General features: G+C 43.6%; 1 protein-coding gene across 1 annotated transcript in view; it reads right to left on the bottom strand.

Annotated features, from left to right (window-relative positions):
- Window positions 1-8,073, bottom strand: part of Saraf (store-operated calcium entry associated regulatory factor) — a 735,200-nt gene that overhangs the window by 72,214 nt on the left and 654,913 nt on the right. The window lies entirely within an intron of this gene.

Here is an 8,073-nt window from a genome sequence, read left to right as displayed (position 1 = left end):
TACAGATCAAGTTCCAGGACAGGCTCCAAAGCTACAGAGAAACCATGTCTCAAGAAAGAAAAAAAGTGGAGGTGAGGGATGGAGAATGGTTCAGTGGTTAAGAGCACTGACTGCTCTTCCAGAGGAGTTGGATTTGACTCCCACCATTCACGTGGTAGGTCACGCCCATGTGTAACTCCAGTTCCAGGGGATCTGATACCCTCCTCTAACCTCTGAGGGCACCAGGCATGCAAGTGGGACACATACACATATGTAGGTAACACACACATAAAAAGTGAACAAAACTAAGAAGATTGTGACACATGTGAAAGCTAAAAGATGGGTCAGCTGTTAAAGGTGAGGCTCACAATGGAAAATGCAGGTGAGGTTTCAGTAGCAACTGAGTGTAGACTTCACTGTTTTAAACGAGAACATATCTGTGTGTTCCTTCTCTCAGAAGTCAGGAAGAGAAGCCTCAAGAACATGCAGAAGGATCATCTCTGATTCAAATGACAAGCAAATGACCACGTAGCTTAGTGTACTCCTAAGTTCCTGAGGATAATAAAACTAAGATTGGGAGCTGGAGAGATGGCTCAATGTGTAAAAGCGACAGGCACTTGCCACCAAGCTTGGTGACCTGAGTTCCATTCCCAGAGCTCACACAGTAGGTGAGAACTGTCTCCCACAAACTGCCCTCTAATCTCTACATATGCACACACATACACAGGAAATAAATGCGGAGAGATAAGTACATGAAGTTATTTTGACATGGTACTAATCACTAACTGTTAAGTATGTATAGTGTTGCTTATCTAATTACATGGAGGGTGAAAACTTAAGGATTGAATTGTACTGAAGGCCTCATGTATGTTTAGCACACATTCTACCACTGAGCCACACCTACACCTGCAGCCCTTCATATCTTACTAATCCAATGCAGTAGTACATACAATTAAGAGAACACAAGTATTCAGCTTGTGAATGATGTTAATACTAAGATACTAAGTTACAAGATTAATGGTAGGCAGTGGTGGGAGACACCTTTAATCCCAGCACTTGGGAGGCAAAGTCAGGCTGATCTCTGTGAGTTTGAAGCCAGCTTGGTCTACAGAGCAAGTTCCAGGACAGCCAGAGACACGAGAAATCCTGTCTCAAAACAAATAAACAAAAGATTGATACTAAGACAGTGTCTTGATATTTAATTTTCATGTGAAACTAGTGAGATTTGATTTTGGTAAGAATATCCATGACTCAGGCTGGAACACTCAACTGTAGTGGGCTAAACAGAGCCATGGGGGCAAGAAAACATGGCGTTGATGCCCCATTTTTGGTAACTGTCATTCCCTTTTCAACATCTGATTGTGAAGTCAGAATTCTGATGGTCATGGAAATTCAGAAATTACAGAGCTGAGCCGGGGCTAGTGGTGCGACCTGTAACCTCAGCTGTTCTGGAGGCTGAGTGGGATGGTGGGATGTTCTGCCTGGTCAGCTTATCAAAGAGTAAAACCAGAGCTGAAGCCATAGCTTGGAGGTAGATTACTCACTTACCATGTGAAATACAGGTTTCCATTCCCAGCATATTTAAAATACTACCTATGAAACGCTATACTGGCTCTAAAATGATCTTGGACAGGTTCTACTGTGCAATCAAATAGCTGCTCCACAGTGCAGTTAGCAACAGCCAGAGCAGACACTGCCTAAGGACTTAGCAATGAGAGCCCCCAGAGTCCAACTTAATGACTTCACACTTAGTGAGAGCTGGGGTGTAACACTGCCTAGCATGCATGAGGCCCTGGGCTCCCTCAAGCTCTGGGAGAAATGTGCTGAGAAAACCCTGAGCATTTCTCAAGCACTCTGTAGGTTATGAAGGGATAGTAACTGAGGGCAGAAAATATGAACGGAAACAATCTACCAAAATAGATTTTAGAGAAACTGAATGTCACAGTGAATGTAGTGTCTTCCATAAAGGGAGATCTTGAAGCCAGGAGCTTGAAGCCATTCTGTAACTTAGAGTTCTCTAGTTTCAGAGGACCAGCTGTGGCTTGAGAGAGGCAGAACATACCTCAGATGTAGCCACTCTTTTTTTTAAAAAAGGCATTAATTGTGGGCTTACCTGGACCATTGTCTAGTTTCAGGCACAGCTGTGAACGTCATTCTAGGCAAAGGAGGCCCTCTGGCTGGGAACAGTATTCGGTCTGCACATAGACTCTTCTGAGGAAACTCTCTGGCTTACACATTTATCTTGCATGAATTTAGTTTCTGTGGATTAGCCCTTGGGCCTTTAAGTTTCCCAGCTTCTGAATATCCTGGCTAAGTAGTATTTGACTCTGCAAAGTGAAGAACCAAAGCCCAGACATCATGCTGCTCTCTCCCCTCTGTAGCTAGTCTACCAACTTTACTATGGCATGTTCCCCCTCCCCCAGTCACCACACTGTCTAGGCAGTAAGCTCCATGGTAGAATACACCCTGGCTATGGTAGCAACCAGTCAGGGAAGAAACAGTTTCCTTCTCTGTGTCTTGATGCAGTTGGCACTAGCTCTTGAGTCAGTGGATGGATTTCACCAGGTGAAGTGTCAAGTCTGAAAAATGTTCATACTACATGCCATATGTACGCTGCACCAGTTGCCTGTGCTGTCTGGTAAATTGCCCTGAAACAGTAGCTTCAAACAGGATGTGTGTTGTTACTGCTCAGGTTGAGGAACCAGAATCTGGGGGGCTGGGCTGTGTTTGGTTTCGGTCAGCAGCCACAGCTCCGATCATCAGAAGATGAGTGAGGATGTAGGGACTTCTTCAGGATGATGGTCGCGGTTGTCAGTGGGAAGCCTCAGTTTGTTACCACATAAGAGCACTCCAGCATCCTCATGACACAGTGGCTAGCTTCCTTTAAAACTCTTTGATCTAGACTCTTCCTGAAGGTCTCTGCACTGTAGGAAGATGAGTTTGGAAGGCAGCTTCTTATTAATTTAATGTCATGGCCAATGACATGTCAAGGCATTTCCTCTTACAACCATCCTGAAGCCATGCCATAGGGTATTTTCTAATAGCATGAAATACCAACTAAGTGTCTTGATTCAGTTTATTTCTGACATTCTGGAATTGACTCATACTCTACAGACTGGAGACTGTCTCTGTCTTGTTTGCTAGCTGCAAGTAGACAAAACTATCCACACTGTTGCCTAATAAATAAAGTAGAAATATGGAGTTCTTATGGTCACTCCTCTTTAATAATTATCTAAAAAGACTCATGGGACTGAGGAGAGGTATACTGGCTAGTTTTATGTCATCTTGACATGAGCTAGAGTGATCTGAAAGGAGAGAACCTCAATTGACAGGACACCTCCATGAGGTCCTGTTGTAGGGCATTTTTTAAATTAGTGACCGATGCAGGGAGGCCCCAGCCCATGGTAGGTGATGCCATCCCTGTGTTGGTGGTCCTGGGTTCTATAAGAAAGGCTGAGCAAGCCAGTAAACAGCACCCCTCCATGATCTCCATGTCAGCTCCTGCCTCCAGGTTCCTGCCTATTTGAGTTCCTGTCCCAATTTCAATGACGGACTATGATGTAGAAGTGTAAGCCAAATAAATTCTTTCTCCCCAAGTTGCTTTAGGTCATGGTGTTTCATCACAGTAATAGCAACCCTAACTTGGACAAGAGTTACACTACTGTTGCAGACCCACTGTAAGGGTACAACTTGGGCTAGCCTAGTGGAAGAGGTGAGCAGAGTCAGGATGGCATGGGCCTTATTTCCTTGTGGGTGCTATTCTCCCTGTATGGCAGTGTGTTGCCAACTGGCGGCTCAGTGAATGTCGCCTGAGAGGTTTTTACCCACTCTCCAGCTGCTCTACCCTTCTTGGAGTTTGTGGGGATGGGGCTGAAGTGTCATTCTCATCACCTGGTCTCAGCATACATGAGATGGTAAGTTCCAGAAGTCTGTGGAAATCAAGACCAGGAACCCAGACAAAGACCAAATGTTTTTGTCTTACTGTTTAGGAATGCCCCTAAATAAAACGTAAATCTCGTTAGGTATCAGTTTAACTTGTCTAGGCTTAATAGGAATTATTATTAACAAAAGCCTTGAAGGATAATATTCAGTGGGAAAATGCAGAAAATACTCAACTACTCCTAACAGTAGTAAACACATTTAGTCAACCCTGACTTTAAAAACCTTATTAAACTTGCATGGAGGAGTTAGAGAAATGATTCAGCAGGTAAGAAAGTGAAGTGTGACCTTCTAGAGGGCCTGGATTCGGTGCCCAGGACCTGTGTCAGACAGCTCACAGCCACCTCTTACTCCTCTAGCCTCCAACGGGACCTGCACTTCTGTGCAGTCCCTGCCTCCTCCATACATGTAACTAAATATAATAAAAAGAATCTGTGCCGGGTGTGCTGGTCACACCTTTGATCCCAGCACTGGGGAGGCAGAGGTACGCTAGCCTGGGTTCCAGGATAGCCAGAGAAACAAACTTTCCCTGAGTATGGAGCTCACTACACAGATGGCAGTTTATTTATTACATAGGGACTCCTTCAATTCTTCCAGTAGCACCTGTGATTTGCAGACATGGAAACCTGGACTTGTTGCCTGTGGAAGTCTCGTCCAGCCTTCCAAAATCTTCCATTTAGTGAGTTCCCTGGAAACTACACAGGAAAAGGGGGTTGAGTTGAACTTTTTCAGTCTATAAAGTTCTTCATCTGCATGAAAACGGAAAGAGGGAAATGTTTTAAAAGGGAAAGCTGTTTGGTCTTTGTACTGAATCTGATAAGACTTAACCAAACAGGCTCTCACTCAAGAGGCTCCCTGCCAGTCTGCCCAGAACTCTGGCATCACGTAACTGCTGGGACTGTGCACTTGTGTTTTGCTTCTTAGTTCTTGGTTTTTGCTGATTGCAGTAACATAATTTCATTTACAATGACTTAGGAGGTGGGGAAGCCTTCACAGCCCACCCTCGGACACCACCTCTTCTCATTTTGAGGGCAGTCCAAGTATTAACAAACTGCAGAGCTCAGAGTTCGCTCTGAAAACTTTAAAGTCCCAGCCTCGGACCATCATCTACTTTATCAAAAAGACACCGGCAGTGCATTGGTCCTCCTCCTGCTGCTCATAGGTGCTGGAGCATCCTTGTGGAGACTTTTGTCACGTAGTAACAACTTAAACTTTATTGAACTTAAACTAAGAGCATCTCCTTTCTGGCTCCTCAAGAGTGTTAATATATTTAGATGTTTTAGAGAGTTAGCAGAGATCACAGGAGGTACACCGTCCTACATATGGGGAAGTGTGGTCCCTCCAGAGGCCTGGCCAAGAATGATTTGTTTCAAGACAGCATTTCCCTGGTGGCTTAAAAGTTGCCATCCTCCTGCCCCCACGTCTGCCATGTAAGGATTACAGGTGTACACTCTAGGCTTCGGAGAGATTTTCCATTTGTGAAGTCAAGTGAGCTTTCCTTCACTCCCGGTGTGGCTTAGATCTTTGAACTGCTTTGGCTCCAAGGCCCTTTGCATTTTCACAACTGGTAACTTGCCTGCTGGATAGTAGGCTAATCCTATCTTTCCCTGGATCTGTGCTGTCCAAAAGCTAATTATATTTGTTCCCAACCTTGTTTATGCAAGTTGTACTTTGAAATTACATAATTTAATTCAGTATCACCCAAACCAAACAACTCTGAGTGTGAAGAGAGTTGTAATCTTTATGAAAATAAGTTGAATGTTTAGGAGTTGATAAAGACAATTTAAAAAAAAACTGTAGAATTACACATGAACTAAACAATCCTGAAGGTTTGGGCAGAAGAAGAAAACCAAATTCTATAAGAATTTTCCTCACACTTTGCAAGTGTCTTAAGTCCTCACACTGGTAAATTTGAACTTGATAATCTGTCCTAACAGATGTCTTACACAATCCTGGTTGGCAGCCTGCAGTCAAAAAAAAAAAAAAAAAAAAAAGGTTTATGTCTGATGCCAAACAAAGGATGAAGGAACTGAATGACTTACATTTTTATTTTACATTCAAAATAAAATGTTGCCAACGTTGGTGGCACATGCCGCCAGGAGGCAGCTCAGGAGGCAGAGGCAGGCAGATCTCTGTGAGTTTGAGGCCAGCCTGGTCTACAGAGCTAGTTCCAGGACAGACTCCAAAGCAATACAGAGAAACCCTGTCTTGAAAAACCAAAATAAATAAATAAAATGTTGAGGAGCTACATTATAATTGTATAAATCCCTACTTTAAAAGATGCCAAACAAATTCAAATTTTGACTACACAGGAAAGCAAGGCTTCCACAGCTGAATGCCATGAACTGGCCAGCATGGAGCACAGCTGTGAGCTGCCCGGGCCCTGGGGGAGTCCTTGGTGCCTGTGTGTCCCTTCAGAAGAATATCCTGCACTAGTCATGGAGGAACAAGTCTGTAACCCCATTATGTGGAGGCTGAGACAGGAAGAACCCAAGATTATGCCAGCCTTAGTGAGATGAGGATGGAAAGACAGAAAAAGATACTTCAAGACCTGGCTGAGCCTAACCGTAAAGCCCAATATGTAAAAGTGATAATACATGTTCTCATTGTTTGAACTAGAATGAGAGGGGGTGCTTTTACTTGAAATTCAATTTTTATGTTCAAACTGTTACAAAATAACAAAACTTCTTATTTTCTGTCTGAGGAGAGCCTATCCATATCAGTGCCATTTTGGTAAGGTGACATAAAGTGTCCCAGCTTTGAACTCAAATGTGAGCTCAGTTCCTATCTATCTATAGGAATTCAGAAAAGCAACATTTCCTACTCTGGTCCCGGTCACAGAGGCAGGAAAGCCCATGGTGTATCCCTTCTATATGTGCTACGTACAAATGAACTCAGACAAAGGGAGATGGGCAGAGGGGAAGCTCTAAGGCTGGATTCCTCCATAGAAGCAGCCACGAAACTGATAAAGAAAAAGACCAAACTAAACCTCAGGATGCTGGAATCTAGAGGAACACACCGTGACCAGGCAGGTGCTGTGTGAAGGGGGAGGCTGCTCATCTGTAAGGTAAGAGGCTATCGTACGGAAACTCACTCCTGTTTCTCAGCACAGTCACCCCTATGGAATAGTGGCCCCCAGTCTTGCAGTAGCGGTGCTGGAACTAGAGTAGGAAGACTTATGTCATCCACAAGAGGTTGCGGCTATGCGTTTTGTTTAGTTGCAACAAAACGGACTCAGCCTCTTTGGGCTCACTAACTGTGTCTTTCTCTGGTGACAGCTATAACAAGATTTAAAGCCACAAAACAGATTGTTTTTTTCCACTTTGAAGCCAAACGTTAAAGGAAGTGTTTGTCAGGACAGTAGCTGGCCACATAGACAACAGAACAGGACTCTCGGTGATAACATGAAACAGGAACATATACTTCATTAAAATAGTAATTATAATTGGAATGATCACTAAACAAGTAGATGGCAACAATCCTCAAAGAGCAAAAACCAACATTAAGGGGTGGGGTGGAGTAGGGTGATCGGGATTGTGGGGTGGGGTTGGGTGGAGCAGGGGTTGTGGTAAGAGACTGACTCCAGTTACCATGTCCTAGCACTCAGCCTACCCAGGTCTTAACAGATAAATACAAAATCTTAAGGAAATGAAGACAAAAACTGCCAAGCAAGAATTCTAATTTGGGAGGCTAGAGAGGACCTGAATTTGGTTCAGATAAGACAGCTCACTGTGGTAATTATTTTAAGGTGCGTTACTTTTGTTTATGCTGTGAATATTTGTTTAATGAGGTAAAGATGTGTGACTTTTGTTTCTGCTGCATTTGTTTAACTCTGTGAAGCTGTGTTACCGTGCCTGTCTAAAACACGTGGCAGCCTAATAAAAAGCTGAATGGCCAATAGCGAGGCAGAAGCCATGATAGGCAGAGAGGGCTGGAAGGCAGTGAGAATAAACAGAAGGAGAAATGAAGGAGAGGAAACCAGTCACCTAGTTATACAGCAAGATACAGAGGAGTAAGAAGGAAAGAAAGGTATACAGGAATAGAAAAAGTCCAGAGACAAAAGGTGGTTAACTTAAAAATAAGAAAAACTGGCTGGAAACAAGTCAAGCTAAGGCTGGGAATTCACAACTAATAATAAGCCTCCATGTGTGATTT

Source organism: Phodopus roborovskii, unplaced genomic scaffold, assembly GCF_943737965.1.
Source record: "Phodopus roborovskii unplaced genomic scaffold, PHOROB, whole genome shotgun sequence".
NCBI classification, from domain to species: domain Eukaryota; kingdom Metazoa; phylum Chordata; class Mammalia; order Rodentia; family Cricetidae; genus Phodopus; species Phodopus roborovskii.
Note: the sequence above shows the minus strand (reverse complement) of the source record. Positions and strands in the feature narration are given on the sequence as shown.